This window comes from Myodes glareolus, chromosome 16 (genome assembly GCF_982192425.1).
Source record: "Myodes glareolus chromosome 16, mMyoGla1.1, whole genome shotgun sequence".
NCBI lineage: Eukaryota > Metazoa > Chordata > Mammalia > Rodentia > Cricetidae > Myodes > Myodes glareolus.
Window position 1 is genome coordinate 42323138 of NC_142041.1, and position 16463 is coordinate 42339600.

The 16463-nt window shown below is 43.4% G+C and overlaps 1 long non-coding RNA gene across 2 annotated transcripts in view; it reads left to right on the forward strand.

Moving 5' to 3' along the window:
- Window positions 1-16463, forward strand: part of LOC125391346 (uncharacterized) — a 49600-nt gene that overhangs the window by 3445 nt on the left and 29692 nt on the right. The window contains exons 2-4 of one of the 2 annotated variants that reach the window (XR_014997355.2): window positions 6144-7381; window positions 11028-11137; window positions 12429-14462. This is a non-coding gene — a long non-coding RNA (uncharacterized LOC125391346). Of the gene's footprint in view, window positions 1-6143; window positions 7382-11027; window positions 11138-12428; window positions 14463-16463 lie in introns of those variants that run through there. The other variant, XR_014997356.2, reaches the window with a different exon arrangement.

Sequence of the window (16463 nt, forward strand, 5' to 3'; positions counted from 1 at the left end):
AAGGAGGCTCCAGAGATGGCCTCTGCTCAGAGTGAGGTGCTTGGCCAATTTCATCGGCTTCACCATTCAGCCTCATTGACTATGTAACGCCAGTTACTGAAGGGTGAGCTGGGCATATAAACATTTATACCAATATATCTGATTCATATTACTTTTATTTGTGTGTGTGTGTATGTGTGTTTATATGTGCATAAACCCATGCCTGCACACACATGCAGTGAGAAAGGTCAAAGGACAGATTTTTGGAGCCAGTAGTCTGTTTAATATGTAAATCCTGGGGCTGGAACTTAGGTCATCAGCCGTGGTTGCCAGTACCCTTATTTTCTGGGCCCCTATTGCCCAGCCCCAGGCCAAGATATTTCTGGAAATTTCTAAACAAGAGGAGACCAGTGCCATGGTCATGGCCACAGGTCCAATCCTCTGCTCAAGGGCTGAAGTCTGGACATTCCCCTGGGCTGTTTAAAGCCTCAGTTTTCCCATCTACAAAACAGAGACTGATAGAAATTACTTTGTGATATGTTTGCAGGAAGGAAGAAATGGATATAAATGTGTAAAGTGTGTAAAATAACGTCTGACAGGCAATGAAATCTATGTGAGCATTAGCCACTTCTAGTTTCAGAGAATGTCTCAGAGTCTGTGATTGTTCACGAACTCCGTCCTCGGGTACTGTGGTCACCTCGGTGGATTCCTGAGGTCACCTGCCATCCTTATCCATATTTAGTTTTGAATGTGAGACGGTTATTGTGTTTAACCATCCTTCAGTACTCGAATGCAGTAGGGCAGCAGCAGCAGCAGGCTCCTGTCTCATGCCTTGCTGTTTAACTGAAACCTCTCCATTACTTCCAGCCCATCTTTCCTCATCAACATGTTTTTGCTCCTTGACTGTGGTTTTCTTTCTCTGTGTTCACCTCTTCCTGATATTTACTGAAGCACAGGCTCAGTAAGGCAAACTCTCCCCGTGAGAACTCCCCTGGGCTCCCTTACAGAACCCGGTCTCTTAGTGACACTAGCTCTAGGAAGTGTGGACCTGCTGCCCTGGGCTTCCCCAGGAACTTTGTGTGAATTCAAACCAAGGCAAAACGAAGAATACCCTTTCTGAATGAGAAAGAGTTGCTTTGCCCTTGCTTTTGAATTTTCCCAAGGGCTTTAACTTACAACAGACAAACTCTCAACACATCACACACTCTTCAGCATTTAGGGAATACATGTTAGGATGTGGAGGTTGGTTACCCACTTGGTTCGCAGCGGGACTGTAGAGGTTCAGCACTCTCCCTGAAGTTTGGTTGTGCCTCCATCCTAGAAATGTGTCTCTTGCTTTAGCATCTCATGATCTTTTCCCTTTGGTTTGCTGTGTTGGTCATGCTGACGCTTTTCTCCTGTGTCACCCCATCCTCCACCTCAGGAATCTTTTAAACCCCCCGAAGATAGCCAGATGTTAGTGCTGAGTTTTATGAGACAAATTCCTTTTAGGTTCACTGGTTTTCACAGTTTTTCCATGTATCATATTTGCTTAATGGGTTATTTTTATCAGCGTATTATATGTACGGCATAGCCAAGCTGACTTTTAGTGTGTTAAGAAATTATGTTTCACTTAACTTTTCCTTAAACAAAATCTAGTGATACGCTGTGTTTTGCTCCTAGCTGTGCTTACTTGTTTTATACCAACTTGACACAAGCTAAAGTCATCTGAGAGGAGGGGCCCTCAACTGGGAAAATGGTTTCATAAGATTGGGTTGTAAGCAAGCCTGTAGGCATTTTCTTAATTAGTGATTGGTAGGGGGAGGCTCAGCCCATTGAGGGTTGTGCCATCCCTGGGCAGGTGCTCCTGGGTGTTAGAAAAAAGCAGGCTGAGGTAGCCATAGGGAGCAAGTCACTAAGCAGCACCCGTCCATGGCCTCTGCCTCAGTTCCTGCCTCCAGGTTCCTGCCCTGTTTGAGTTTCTCTCCTGACTTCCTTCAGGGATGCGGAAGTATAAGTCAAATAAACCTTTCCTTTCCCAAGTTGATTTTGATATGGTGCTTGATCAGAGCGATAGTAACTCTAACTAGGATCCTGGGGTACAGGGGGGATTTAGCACCATTTTTATCCTTTCATAAAACATATCAGTAATATAAATTTTGGAGGAATCCCGGTGCTGAGGGATAATATAAGAATTGAGTGGTGGAGTGGCAGGAGATCTGCATGCTGATTTATGCAAATCAAGCATTAGCTTAAACAATGGAGTGCTATTCTTTATAGACTTCTTTTCATTCCAGCTGTCCAGTTATATTTCATCCTTCCGTGTGTCTCAGATGGTACATATTATGACACCGAGATGCTATCAAGTGGAAGGCTAAGTCAGTAGACTCTTCCTTGGTCTCTCTTTTTCTGCTTGCTCACATGACAACCCTAAGCCAAACTGTCACTGCTGTGGGAGGCAGTAGTGGTGCTGATGGTGGAAGCGGTATTGGTCCTTCAAGTAATAGGTGCTGAGCCTAGTGAGTCCATGCCTCTGTGTTCCTGATGATGTAGTCGCTCAGGGTGTGAGAGTGTGGATCAGCAGATTCCAGCTATGTCCACTCATGTGCACATAGACGTTTGGAAGGAGGTGGCTTTGTCATCTTCCTGTTACCTTAGCCCTCACTTACACGGTCAGAGTCTAAGATCATTGTACTGATAGTCGCCAGCAGCTAATTTAGAATGTGCTGAGAGACCTAAAGCAAGGATATAATGTTTGCTCTTGCCCAGTTCAGTGCACTTCTGATCTCTTGAACAGAGGGATTAGGCTCGGGTAGGCAATAGTTGACGGGGCTTTGCAATTCTTTTCCTAGTGAGATCGTTTATTCATTTACTGCCTTTGGTGAAATGCTGAACACGGACTCAGATTCTATCACATCTAAGCTGCCGTGCTGCCATTCCTACACAAGGGAAACTGAGTCTGAGGCCTTAGGCATGTGACTTAGCCTCACCACAAGTAGCAAAGGCCACACTCATAAAGTTCTTGGACCCTGTTTTTCCATCCACTTTCCTACTCTGCGCACGTCACATTCCCCGCGTGCTAAACCATCCCCTGAATTTACAATGAGTTTGAAACAAGCTTGGTCATCTAATCCTTTTCCCTCTTAGAGATGATTTCCAGCATTAGGAAGGACGTGGAGAATGTCTAAATTCTAAATCTGAAGCATTAATGTTGAAGACTGGTATTTAGCCTCAGGAAATTCTTACTTTGGGTGCCAAATTAAACTAATTTACACTTACTAACTAACTAAACATTTTCTTAGCATGGCTCAATGCTTACATTTTCACCATAATATTAGACTTGACAGCCTTCTTACTATTTTATAAAACTGTGTAAGGAATGAAATCTATGGAGCTTCGCACCCTGATTCTTCAGGGCCTCCTGCAGGTTCCCGATGCCAACGTTCTAAATATACTGATGGTAACTGTCAGCAGATGTTATAAACCGTCCCCATAGATGGCGTATCCTGCTGAGCAGAATGTCATTATCACGAGGCACATCCTTAAACACGGTGATGCCGGTCTGATTTTCCTTGAGCATTCTTCTGTGTCTGTTATCCCTCATCCCTCAACCTAGCAAGATGCTGCGGGTAGAAGTCTCTCAACAAAACACATGGACAAATTAAGCCAATTATATATGCCAGGAAGAGACGTATTTTGTAAGCTTCTTTGAGGGGGTCCACCCCAAGTCTATTTTTGTTTCTCCACGTTCTCTTTACTCTCACCCACGTTTGAACTGCAGTCATGTTTAGTCACAGACTGGCTTCTGTCCAGACCACCTATTGAATCTCAGACCTTTGGTGCTTGTGTAAGCATCAGGAAGTTCATTCAGGTAAACCTGGAGGTGAGACATTAATTGTGTGTTTGTCCTCAGCTGTTACCCTGGAAATGTCTTGATCAGGAGTTTGGAAGACAAAGAGGACATTTTAGGATGAGGATTTACCTGGATGGCAATGAGCCATCCCGTGCTGGACCTGGGGCTTGGGATTTTTCATCATCTGTGGGAAGTGTAGCACGATTTCTGACACCTGTGTCCCCTAGACATCAGACACCATGTCCCTCACGCCTTGCTCCACACCTCTGCCTGCTTTGTTAATCTGGGCCGGTGCCATTTCTATCATAACGGCAGTGGGGAGTGTCTCACCTCTATTGGTAATTTGAGTTTTTGTCCCATTTTCTAGGCAAGATTTCAAACTTTTAATTATCCACTTAGCAAAACCCAGATGTCCTATTTTAAAGACCTATTCCCATTAGGGAATTTTCATTTCCAAGCAACAGTTGGATGAAATCCTAGCATTTTACTTCATCCCATTTCAAGTACTTTAGCTTTGCTTTTTTTTTTTCCTGAGTAAATAGGACTATAAACTTTTAATTCTGAAAACCTATTTTCAGTAGAACCGGAAGTCTACCACAACCTTCTCTACGGAAGCTTTCTGTCGAAACTCTGAGTGGCTCTTTCAAAATACCTCTTAGCATGCATTTGGTTCATAAACCTTCTTGGGGTGCTAAGAGGATAAGTGACTTTCAATTTGCAAACACATTACAAAGTGTTCCATCTCTCATAGTTTAAGGAACACCCTGCTCAAGGTCTCACAACATTTACCTGACAGTGATTTTGATAAACGGATTCATCACTGGGTTGGAAAAAGGCCAGAGCGAGATGGCTCTTGGATCAGTTTACTGTGGGCATGTGTATTGGCAGAGAGTGTGGGTCTTGTCTGACCTTGTTTACGCAGGATGTTTCCCCAGCTGTGCTAGCTCAGAGTCTACACTTCAATTGCTTATCTCCACTGACCAAACTGGAAGCTCTAATTACTCCTTGATGGTGGTCTGCATCAGAAAGCCATTTTCCAATTTTGAGAGAAAATGCCTAGGAATTGGTGTGCATTATATCGTGGAACGTGAAATTAGCTTTATTTAAATAATATAATGTATTATAATCACTTGCTTATATATCTCATTGTATTTGAGCATACAAAAATGGGGGTAGAAGGAATTATTTCAGAACTAATGATATGCAGAAAATATAAAGTCAGGTGTTATGTCATGGGCCTAATATGTAAGTATGTGTAGAACAAAATAAGAAAAAAAAAAAAAGAAAACCATTTTCCAATTTTGAGAGAAAATGCCTAGGAATTGGTGTGCATTATATCGTGGAATGTGAAATTAGCTTTAATAATCGCAATTCAGCTTAAGACAAAGACGAGATCATTAAAGCCACTATTTCAAGATGACCTTTAGATGACCTAGGGGTGAGGCGGCCTGCTTGAGAAGGTCAGTTTTCGGGCGGGATATAAATGTTGACTCCTTCTCAGCTAGAGATAGTGTCATTAGCAATTCCTACCCTTCCAAGAGCTATCATAGCCATGTGGGATCACAGTGTGTTTTCCTCCACATGGAACTACGTTCAAACATGGAAATCTTATGCTATTGAATCATAGACTTCTTAAGCCTGTGTGAGCGACATCCACGCAAGCGCACTGGTGTAGGAAGCTGGAGGTGGAACTGCATAATGCTTTATGGTGTAAGATTTGGCCCCATGTCTGGGCTTCCATTCTGACATCACATTTCTCAAATCTCCTTTAGCCTCAGCTACTTTAACCTTCTGATTGGTGACACACTCACACACTTTGTCCTTGGTGACTGTGAGCTGGCTGTTTCCCTGTGTAACTCCACATTTCTTCCCATATCTCCTGCCCTTCCCCCTTAATTTCCCTGTCATTTGTTACTGTTTCACAAGGTATATAGACTTGTATCTTTCTGACTTTTTTTTTTACTGTTCCTTAACTTACATGTGTGGTGATGTCAGACTTGTCTTTGTGTGTGTGTGTGTGTGTGTCCAGAGCTTGATATACAGTACATTATTCACAAATCTTTTAGGAATAAATTGCTAAGATGAAAATTTAATATTCATAACCAAAGGCAGATGAGAGTTATTAGCACACTGTGCACTCCCAACTCTTCTTACATACACTGTATTTAAAAGAGAAGGGATATTGGAAGATTTTGCTCATTTTTATGGTATGGGAAGGAACATATTCAGCACCAGAAAAGTAGGGATCTTTTGGAATTGAAGATTCTACCTGTGTGGACTGAACCTAAGAGAAACTTGTAGAAAACTGAAAGCCTTTTTGCTATGTTTTCAGGTGTCGAGGCTTTTCCGTGTGGATGCTTGAACCCAGAGTAGCCTCCGCTGGCGTGGCAGCCTTAGAGTCAACAGCCTCATGCTACAGCTTTTATGAAAAATGAGCTTGAACACTGGAAGCAATGGCCGATTTTTCATTTATGTCATAGACAAAGCCATCTTGATTCCTCTGATCCCAGGCTTTGCCAGCCTGCTTCTGCACGTGTGTCTGTACATGCTTGCCTTACCCAATGCCTTTGCTCTCGTCTCTTACATCTCTTGTGTGAAAGCAACGCCGGAGTCGCCATTCTGCCCTGCTGAAGATACACCACTTGTTGGGCTAGATTTTCAAGGAATTCATGATTTGTCAGGCAAATGCACTTATTCGGAAGCATGTTTGTTTTCATGGTATTTCATCTATAGTGTGTGTTTTCTGTTAAGTCTATTTCAAATGGTTGGCAATACGTGGGAGTTAAATATAATTTCAGAAGTGTGTTCTGTATATCTTTGTTGTAAATATCTAAATATTTGTTCTAGAGGCATGACTTTTATTGATTGTTAAATATTGGGCTTATATTTCAAGCTATGTACATATAGCTTGGCAGTTATGCAGGAAATGCAAAGCATATGAAGAATACGATTCCGTGTGCACGATGTACCTGCTCCTGAAAGTGGCACGTGGACTTTTCCTTCTCCCCTGCTGTGAAGAGGAGCACCCGTCTGATTAGGTGCTGTGAGGATGTTCTTACTGACAGACTCCCTAGCACTCAGGCATGGGCTTCCATCCCAACGCGTTCCTTTCATTGTCCCATTTGTTTTAATGTTACCAGGTGGTTTTGATTAATGATCCCAAACAAGTGAATCTGTGTAAAGAAGACAGAAAGAATTATAACCCAGAGGGTTGCTTTTAGGTCAGAGCAACTTACAATGGAAATGCATAATCTTGTTACCGATGCCACGTTAATTTCTTCCGCATTGAGAGGGAAGAAGCGCCTAATTAAAATTCTAACACTTCCTCCCCCCTTTAATCTGCCTTCATACGAGCAAATATCTACAGTGCCACGAGCAAAATCTCTTCGTCTCCTGACAGGTGGATATTCATAGACATAGCCTGCATGCTCGCGAGGGATGTGACGAGCAAGGCGCACCCTGTCTCCTGGATCTTCCCTAGTCTCAAGACAGCAAGTGTCCCTGCCCAGGCATGCATCAGCAGGGCAGAAGCCTCAGATCTGTGTCCCTTCCATTTCCTCTGTGTTAAAGGTATTTTACTTATAGACTTTGTTTCCTTAACACAGACAGTGCGCTTAATATGTGACAAGAGCATTCTAGGTATTTTACAAATATTGCCTCTTTTCTGTCCCTCCCCTTTCTGTCACAGAATTTCTGTTGCTGTGAAGAGACATGACCACTGCAACTCTTATAAAAGAAAACATTTAACTGGGGCATGTCTTAGTTGGGGTGTCTCTTGCTAAGAAGAAACACCATGTTCGTGGCAGCTCTTATAAAGGAACACAGTTAACTGCAGCTGGCTTACACTTTCAGAGATTTGGTCATTATCATCATGGTGGGAAGCATGGCAGCACACGGGCAGGCGTGGGGCTGCAGAATGAACTGAGAGTTCTACATCTTGATCCACAAACAGGAATTGAACTGTACCACTGGGCATGGTCTGATGTATATGAGACTCCAAAGCCTGCCTCCATAGTGACAGGCTTCCAGGAAACAAGGCTGCCCCTATCCCAGAAAGGCCACACCTTCTATTAGTACCAATCCCTATTGGCCAAACATTCAACAGGTGAATCTACGGGAGCCCATACATATTTAAACTATCACAAGGCCTACATACCATTTCAGAGGGCTAGTCTATTACCATAATGGCAGGGAACTTCCTCCAACAAGGCCACACCTACTCCAACAAAGCCACACCTACTCCAACAGGGCGTGTCCTGATTGCTCTAATCCTTCTCAAACAGTGCTACTCCCTGAGAACTTAGCATTGAATTATATGAAACTAAGGACACCATTCGTCTTCAAATCATTGTACCCTCGAATTAATTTTGTTGCTGTTCTCTGTTTAATCCACTCAAATATTACAATTTTCCAATGATGGCCCTATTCCCAATCATTATACAAACTCAAATAGTGACTAGATTTGTCATCACAAATCATGAAGGGTCTGCCTGGGTAGCTGGGGAAATCCCTGAGGCTGCAGCTAAGACAGAGCCACTGGCGTGTGCTGGCCTGTTGGTGGTCCTCACGGGGCCACAAGCTTCCTGACCTTTTCACTCTTCCTAGGGAGAGCTGAAGCAGAGTCCTCAAACCCAGGAGACAAGAATACAGTGCTTTGTAGTCAGACCTGAGAACAGAAGGTGTCTGTGATCGCCGAAATAAAGCATTCAGTGTGTGCTAGTCCTGCAACCAATGAGTGAAGATTGCCTGGTCTCTATGCGGATATTGTGATTGAGTGGTGGTTACAGGAAAACATTATTAAGTCCGAAACAGTGGAAAAATGATATTCATGCCAAGTCTGTTATTAGGATGGGAATAGTAGACAGCAACAGTAGACTCTGACTGTATAAATGAGGTTCGATGAGGGGTCTTTACCCCTTTGGACCAGTGCTTCATGAAATACTGAGTATACAGTAGGTGCACACAATGTGTTTGTTGAACAAATGGATCAGCCATTGAATTGGTTTCTGCGGGTGCAGAACTATTAGCATCAGAGAACCGAGCTGCACTAGAATACGTGTCCTACATGCACTTTAATATTTTCCCTGGTGTCTAGGAGTTAGGGAAGGGATCACAGGGCGTAAAGAGTGCTGGCACTCAGGGGAGGGAGGGATGGTTTATTGTGCTTCCACAAAGGTCACTGCTGGGAGTATTCATTGTAAGGGAGTCTGAAGAACATTTGGGCTGAATGTCAGGGGAAGGTTTTGAAGAGAAAAGTGTGTTAAACTACAGAACAGAACCAGAGGCAGAGGCCCTAGGGACTGCATGGAAGTCTCGATGGGCAAACAATTTACAAGAAAACAGGACAAAGTCCTGAAGACGTGGAAATGGACTCGCGTGCCTTGCGGGCTGGTGCACTAGGAGTGCTGGGGGATTTTTATCGTGGTCTCTATTTTGCACAGTTGCCCTGGGATTGTCCTCAGCTGCAAAGTCTGCATGTGTGTGGTTTGAGAGACGGTATCTTTACAATTTGGAGGCTATTACAATGACACAGCATGCTGAAAGGGTTAGTGTATTGGGGAAATTGGGCTCCACCCAGGCAAGGTTCTGGGAGGGCAACCAGGAGGCAGATGACTCACACTGACATGCTTTGAAATGGTGCACTTATCAACTATTCATATGATTAAATATAAATGTCTACAACAAAGGACCGCAATGCAACTCTAATTAGAAAAGTGAATTAGTAAATTCCTTTCAGGTCTATGATTCTCAGAAAATTAAATTTGTGGCCATTGATGCTACATAGCTTAAAAGTACTCACAATCTCCAGTGTCCCCTGGAGCTACAAACCCTCTAAAATCAGCTTACATAATGAAGCCTTTGTTACAGCTCAGACGCGTTTATATTATATAGAGTGCTTTGTACTGTGTGTTTTGTAAGTTAATTTTAAAAGTTGGGCTATTCTCATCTAGGAACTGAAACAGCAGGTCACGGCATAGAACTGGTTTAGGAAATGAAAATAGTTTCAACTAAGTCCCCAGTACAAATCTGGAAAATTTTTTGGAAATTTTTTTAAAGGTTAACTCAACCCTGGGACAAGTCTGGTGCCTTCAACTTCCCAGGGCCGCCAAATTCATTCTTTACTAAGAGAAGTAGCTCTCTTCCCAGTGCTGCCTTGTGAACTGGAGACAGACTTGTGATTCATTTTGGAGAACAATGGAATTTGTGGAAAAAAAAAACAGATGTCATTGATTTAATAGATTTGGAAGTGTGGAGGGGAAAATGGCAGGTGGGAGAGGAGAGGACAGATAAAGAAAGGGAGAAGGGAAGGAAGGAGGGAAAGGAAGAGAAGAGAGAGAATTCTTGATTGTCATTTTGAATACGTAGTATTTTTCAGTTGGTTTTAAGAAGTTTGAATTTGCTGTGGCACCAGCTCAGTGTATATACGTGTGTTTCTTATGTTTTAGTATGAAAGGAAGCAGGAAAGCTGACTATTATACATTGCAGTTCAGATGGCCTGACTTGAAACACAGGTTACACGGAAGATCCAAACTAGGGCCCTTGTGTATTCCCAGGGCGGATCTTAGAGGAATTAGAGAAAATGATTCCGGGGGAGAAGTTAGAGGAAAGTCAAGAATGGACAACCCTTGGGCTCAGACTGCCTGTGTACAGTTCCCAGGGGACATCTCAGCATTAGGGCTGTTCCTCATTGCACCAGGCATTGCTAACTGTACCTCCCAGGGGCCTGACCAAAACTGAAGGCCAAAGGAGAGCAGTGTCCCTGACCTCTTGGAGACTCTGCAGCACTGTTGCAGAAGGCACAGCCGAGGAAGGAGCTGTCTGCCTAGATCCCAGCTCTAACAACTGAGAAATGCTGACATGAAGGAAAACGGATTGAATGGGATAGTGGCTCATACCTTTAATTCCCGTACTCCGGAGTTCAAGGCCAGCCTGGTCTACATAGCAAGTTCCAGGCGAACCAAGGAGACATATTAAGACTTTGTCTCAAAAAACAAGACAAACAAACAAACAAGAAGTAAAGAAAAATGTCTGCCTTAACAGACATACAAATGGTACTTACAGGAAAAGAATTCTATCGCATAGAAAAAATTTGTGTTTTCCTCTGAATCAAAGCCGATTTACCTTGGATAATTTAAGGATTAGGATTACGAAAAAGAATCATAAACATGTTGACTTTCATGAGTTTTGACTTTGTTCTCATCTTTATAATATTCAGTTAATGTACAGATTCTGCCGAGTGAAGAGTGGTGGCCAGTCTGGGATAGACCCTCATTTCTTGCTTGATTTTGACCCCGTGGACAAGAAGTTTTGAGGTTGTAACTATAGGTAAGTTCTCTGTTTGTGTCCCTTCTGGTCTTTCTATGACTTCTGCTGAAGGGGTGGCTTCCAATAAACTCCACTTATTCTTAAATTTATCAATAGGCTTTACCAGTAACTATAAATCATGAGAGTAGGGACGTCCAACCATCTCCAAGACTGCTCATTCTTTTTCATTTGGAAGGATTAGGTGACCTGGTTTCCATCCTAAATTATATTTTAGAGGTTATTGTTTAAGTGTTCAAGGACTGTCAAGTTCCCTGGAAATGTCATTTTTATGTGATAAGATTGGGATACATAAGATCTAATAAACTCTGAAAACATTGGTTTTATGAGAACCTGTTTAAAAATGTCTAGCACCTAAAATTCCTCAATAATATAGAATAATGGTGCTCCATATGCGTTTTCTTATTCCATGGATGCAAGGGAATGCATCTCATGAGAGAATCTTATTCACATTTTTTTTTCATAAAAAAAAAAATAAGGAGTGAGTTAAAGAGATACTTCCTGACCTAGTGAAATGAAATGTCCTTTGGAGAAGAAAGAGCAATATGTCTCTAGCACAGGTAAAATATTTGAGTGTTTTGAGGGTGTAGAGATGGTTCTTCTAAACCTCATCTAAGAGTGTGAGATGGTAACCATCCCACCTAACCTGGCTGGCCACCAGCTTCTTTTCTGGGTATCTGAAAGGGATCTCTGGGTAAACTGAAGATTCCTCCATACTTACTCTTTGGCTGAAAATAGTTTGTTTGCTGAGAACATGAATAAGGAAACAGAAGCAAAGAAAAATCAGAGAAAACAGGGAATGCAGGCTAAAATACGGCTGGGAAGTCATCACCCTGCGCAGTGCTTTGGAAGCATATCACCCTGATTCCACTGGCTCAAAAAGTTTAAGGGTCATCTTTCCAACCCGGCTCTCTGGCTGGCATGGTATATCACTGTGGCACCACTGTCTGGCTTCTGGGAGGGCAGTCGTACGTCTCTCCAAAACTCAGCAGAGCCATGAGAGTTCTCCAGAAAACTAAGTGGCTCAGGGATGCTTGACGGTCACAAAAGGTTCTTTGTGCCACCCTGAAGTGTGGCTTCTGTGCGTCTTGCCTTCACATCTCCTGGAGCTCTGCAAGGATGCCTCGGTTTGAGGAAGATGCTGACAGCCCCTCCCATTGGCTGTGGCTCCAAGCCTGTCTTCACTCAAAGCCCTGTCTGTACACCGCCGCCCGCCTGCAATTAGCTCTTGTCAGCTCTGTGGAATTTCTCTCTCCAGATTTTTGTAGCAGTAATTATGGCTTCTGGTTTACAGGGGGAACCTACACTCTTTTTGGAGCTACTTCACCAAGTTGGCAGGCTCCTGAGGTGATCGCGCGTCTCGTCTTGTTCCTTTGTGTCTTTCTTTCAAAACCAGGACAGGTCTTTGTTTTTGCTGAAGCTTGCCATTTCCCCTTGTTACTGATATGCAGCCTTCTTTGTGCTGACAGCCAAGAAAGTTCTGGACTGTTGCCCCGTTTGCCTCCAGAGACTGATGCAAAGTCTTCAAAGTGAAGTCCATGGGTTTTCTCAAAGCACTTTACCGGAGACAAGACATATTCATGCTTAGGAGTCCATTAGTCTCCACTGCAAAGCTTCAGAGTGACAGACAGGCCTTGGTGGCTCTGAGGGCTGCAAACATCCTTGGAACCACTTGAAGCAACAACAGCAACAGGTTCACCAAGGACAATGATCAGTTAAAGTCTCAATTTCATTGTAGCTATTTCCAGTTTCTCTTTTGATACCTACTGAAAATATTTCAGCATACTTTCAGCTGGATGTCCTTGGTGGGGAACATGGAGCGGACTCTGTAAGTGCCCAGCAGAGTCCAGTCAAGGACAATCGGCTTAGCAAAGATTGCCCCTGACCTCTGTGTGCGGTGGCTGTCATGGTCAAGAATGTGATGGAGTGGAGGGTTCTGACTGTCTGGATTCTTCTAGCATCATCTACGTTCACTGCAAAGTAGTCGTGTGGGGCTTCTTGACATCTACACACACCAGCCCGGAACAATTTACCCGGGGAACTGATCTACCTAATCTCTGAGAAAGAAGCAAACATATCGCTGCTCCTCTCCTCCGGGCCATTTGAATACATTATCCATTTATTTGGTGTTTGGCTCAGGTTGAAATGAGTCATTTAATTCGCCCTGCTCCCTGCTCACAGCGAGTTAACTCGCGAACAGCTGGCATTCATGACTCATGGCGTTGTTAACAGCGGACCAGGATCAGCCACCACACTCCAGCCTTCCTGCAGGGCACTACGCAGCCTTGTGCCAGTGATCATGGCAGGGCTTCAAGCAAATCGGGGCCTTAGGTAACAAAATGGCCTTAAAAACTGCGACAGTTTCATAAAACAGAGGCACTGCCTATTGTAATGACTGGAAGGGCTGTTGATAAAGCTGTTTGAGGCTGATTATCATTACAGATAGGGAGGCTCCATTTCACTCCTGAGCACCTCTGGGGCCCCACAGAAAGCACAGCAGCCTTAATCCAAATAAAGGTCATTTTTTTTTTTTTTTTGGTAAGGAAGGTCAGAAGCACCGAAGCAGGGAGCGAGGAAGAAGGTGACTCAAAGGAAGACAGAAACTCACTTAGAAAATGGAGCTATGTGCTTTGAAGAACGATTACTTCAGGATCTCACTGTTTAGTTCCCTTCCCTGTTTTCAAAAATCCCACAAATGATGTTCCAGAATACAGACTTCACTATTTGTTACTCTTTTTGTTTTGTTTTGTTTTTTATCCATTTGTCTACCACCTTTTTCTCTGCCTAGAATTCCCAGCCCCCATTTTCTGTCTTCATCAACCCTCCTTGCATAAGATAGGCACCTGAGGAAGGCAATGTTTCTTCATATTTCGCATATTAGTAGTGTTTCCTTGTTTCTGAGAAACAGAAAGAATGGCATCGCATAAAAACAGTCCGGAGAAATCCCTTTCCTCGGGAGGTTGTGGTGAATGTTATGGGACTCCACTGATGTCTAGACTCAGACAAAGTTGTGTATCCATGCACGTTAGGACCCACGGGTGCTGTGGGAACTTCTTCCACTCCTTCAGCCAATAACCGCTGAGATACCAGCCCACTGGGGTGTGGTCTCTCTTTAAAAAGCAGCGGCAGCCCTCTGCTTGCTCTCTTGCTCCAGCAACTAGACTCCTTTCCTGGCCGTCGTGTAGGATGGTGTTCTGTAAGTTTTTCCCCTCAAATAAATAACTCTTTGAATCCAAACTGGTGTGGGATTGTTTTATGCATTACACCAAAGTCCCCCTTGCGGCGCCATTCAGCCCTGTACCCGGAAACTGTTTTGTCTCCGAAACATCCCCGAGATAATACACAGCTCCCACTCTCAGCAGCAGCTTCCTCCTGATGATTGGACCATGTCAGCCTTTTTCAGCCAGGGTTGGTCAGCCAATGAGGTGTCCTCATCCTGCCTGGCACTTGGCAACATCTGTAGACACTTTGTCGGAACTGGGGTGAGAGTACTGTAGACACCCAATAGGCAGATGCTGCGAAACACCTGTAATTAATTGTTCAGCCTCCAAAGCCAGCGGTGCTGAATGTGAGAAAGGTGTCCATCAGAGCCTTCCAGTGATGTCTCTTTTTACTGTCTGTCTGCTCACTAGATCTGACCAATGTCCCTCAGCGCCCCCCCATCTGTAGATAGTGGATTCTGTGCTGACATTGTCCCTAACCCTAAGTGCCCCTGCCTAGTCTCTGTGCCCAACACGAGCACCATGACCCAAAGATGGCTGTGCTTGTACCCCAAGCCTCTGAATAACATCATGCATTGTTCAGTTTCACCTAGTTGATAATGAAAGAGTTTTTGTTCTCATTTCTCTAAATAAAATGGGCCAAACTGAGGTTAGACACCAGTTCAAAAGCCCTTTTATTTACTAACATTTTCCTTCTCTTGGTCCCAACCTGAGATCTTTTGTTCCTCCCCAACTGCTCTTGGCAACAGTGGGAGTTAGGGGATGCTGAAGAGAAGTCACAGGGAGCTGGAGAGTTGTCTGCTACCCAGCTCTGGCTTGTCCGGGCAAAAATGCCCAGGTATTTCTTTTATTTTTGCTTCTTTAAATGATAATCCAGGCTTTCCATATTTTTAAGGTATATCAAAAAGGCTAATAATCTTTGTTGACTCAAGTTCCCCTCTGAATCCTTCTATAATCTTATGTTATTTAGTTGATATAAGTTCCTTGTGGTCTTAAGTAATGGTATTCATGACAGTTTTGTGACCTATGCTGCTATTATGATTGACTTTAAAAATTCTATCTTTAAATATTTTGATGATTGTAATAATCTATTTCTAACCAGAAATGTGAATAGCTGTGTACTTTCTTTGTGATCATTTTAAATGATTTTTTTAATGACTCTCCTTCTCCAGTATGTGACTGACCTCCTGTTGATACTATGTAATGTTGCGTTCACACATCATCTAATGATGGGGATGTTCTGAGCCACGTAGTGGTAAATGGTATTTTTTAAATGTGAATTCTGTAGTGTGAATTTATATAAACTAACATGGCTATGGTGCCACTCACTGATAGACTCTTAGTGAACTAAATTAGTTCCTTAGTTCCTTGTTCATACAAATGTCATTATACAGCTCCAGTCTGGAATCTGTGTTCTCTTTGCTATTGCTGTGCTATGTGGCAAGTCATCATGGGGGACTGAGCTACATTATTTTACTTCCTATTGTCTGTCCAGACACATACAGTCATGCCTACACAGTTGGAGGCCAGGGATCACCAACATTGTCTCTCCTCCTCTATTGTTTTCCACATTGCTATTTTGATGCAGTGTCTCCATTGAACCTGGCATTCAGCAGTGGAATGGGACGGGTAACCAGAGAGATGCTAAGATCCTGTGTGTGTTTCTCTACTGTTAGAACCACACCTGATGTTCTCATGCCTGGAGTTTTGTTTCGTTTTGTTTTCCTTTGTATATAAGTACTGTGGAACCGAACGCGGGCTCTCCCGCTTGACCTATGAGGCCTTACTGAGACCTTTCTCCAGCCCCCAAATAGAATCTTAAAGTGTCTTATCTGGGCAGATGTTTCAGCAGGACTGACTGGCTGGAGGCTTTTGTGAGAATGTGAACACAGTGCCTTCTTCAGGGTAGATGGAGTCTTCTCTGGAGCAGTGTTCCCAGCAGAACCCCAGCTAGTTCTAGCCCTTTCCACTTCTAGCCTGAAGGCAAAGACAAGAAACACCTCACTCAGATGTGGGAAGTGGTCTATTCAGAAATTTCATTTGTACTTCCTTTGTTATCACTTTGGTAATAACTTACTGAACACGTTCAATGTAACCATAAAGGTAAT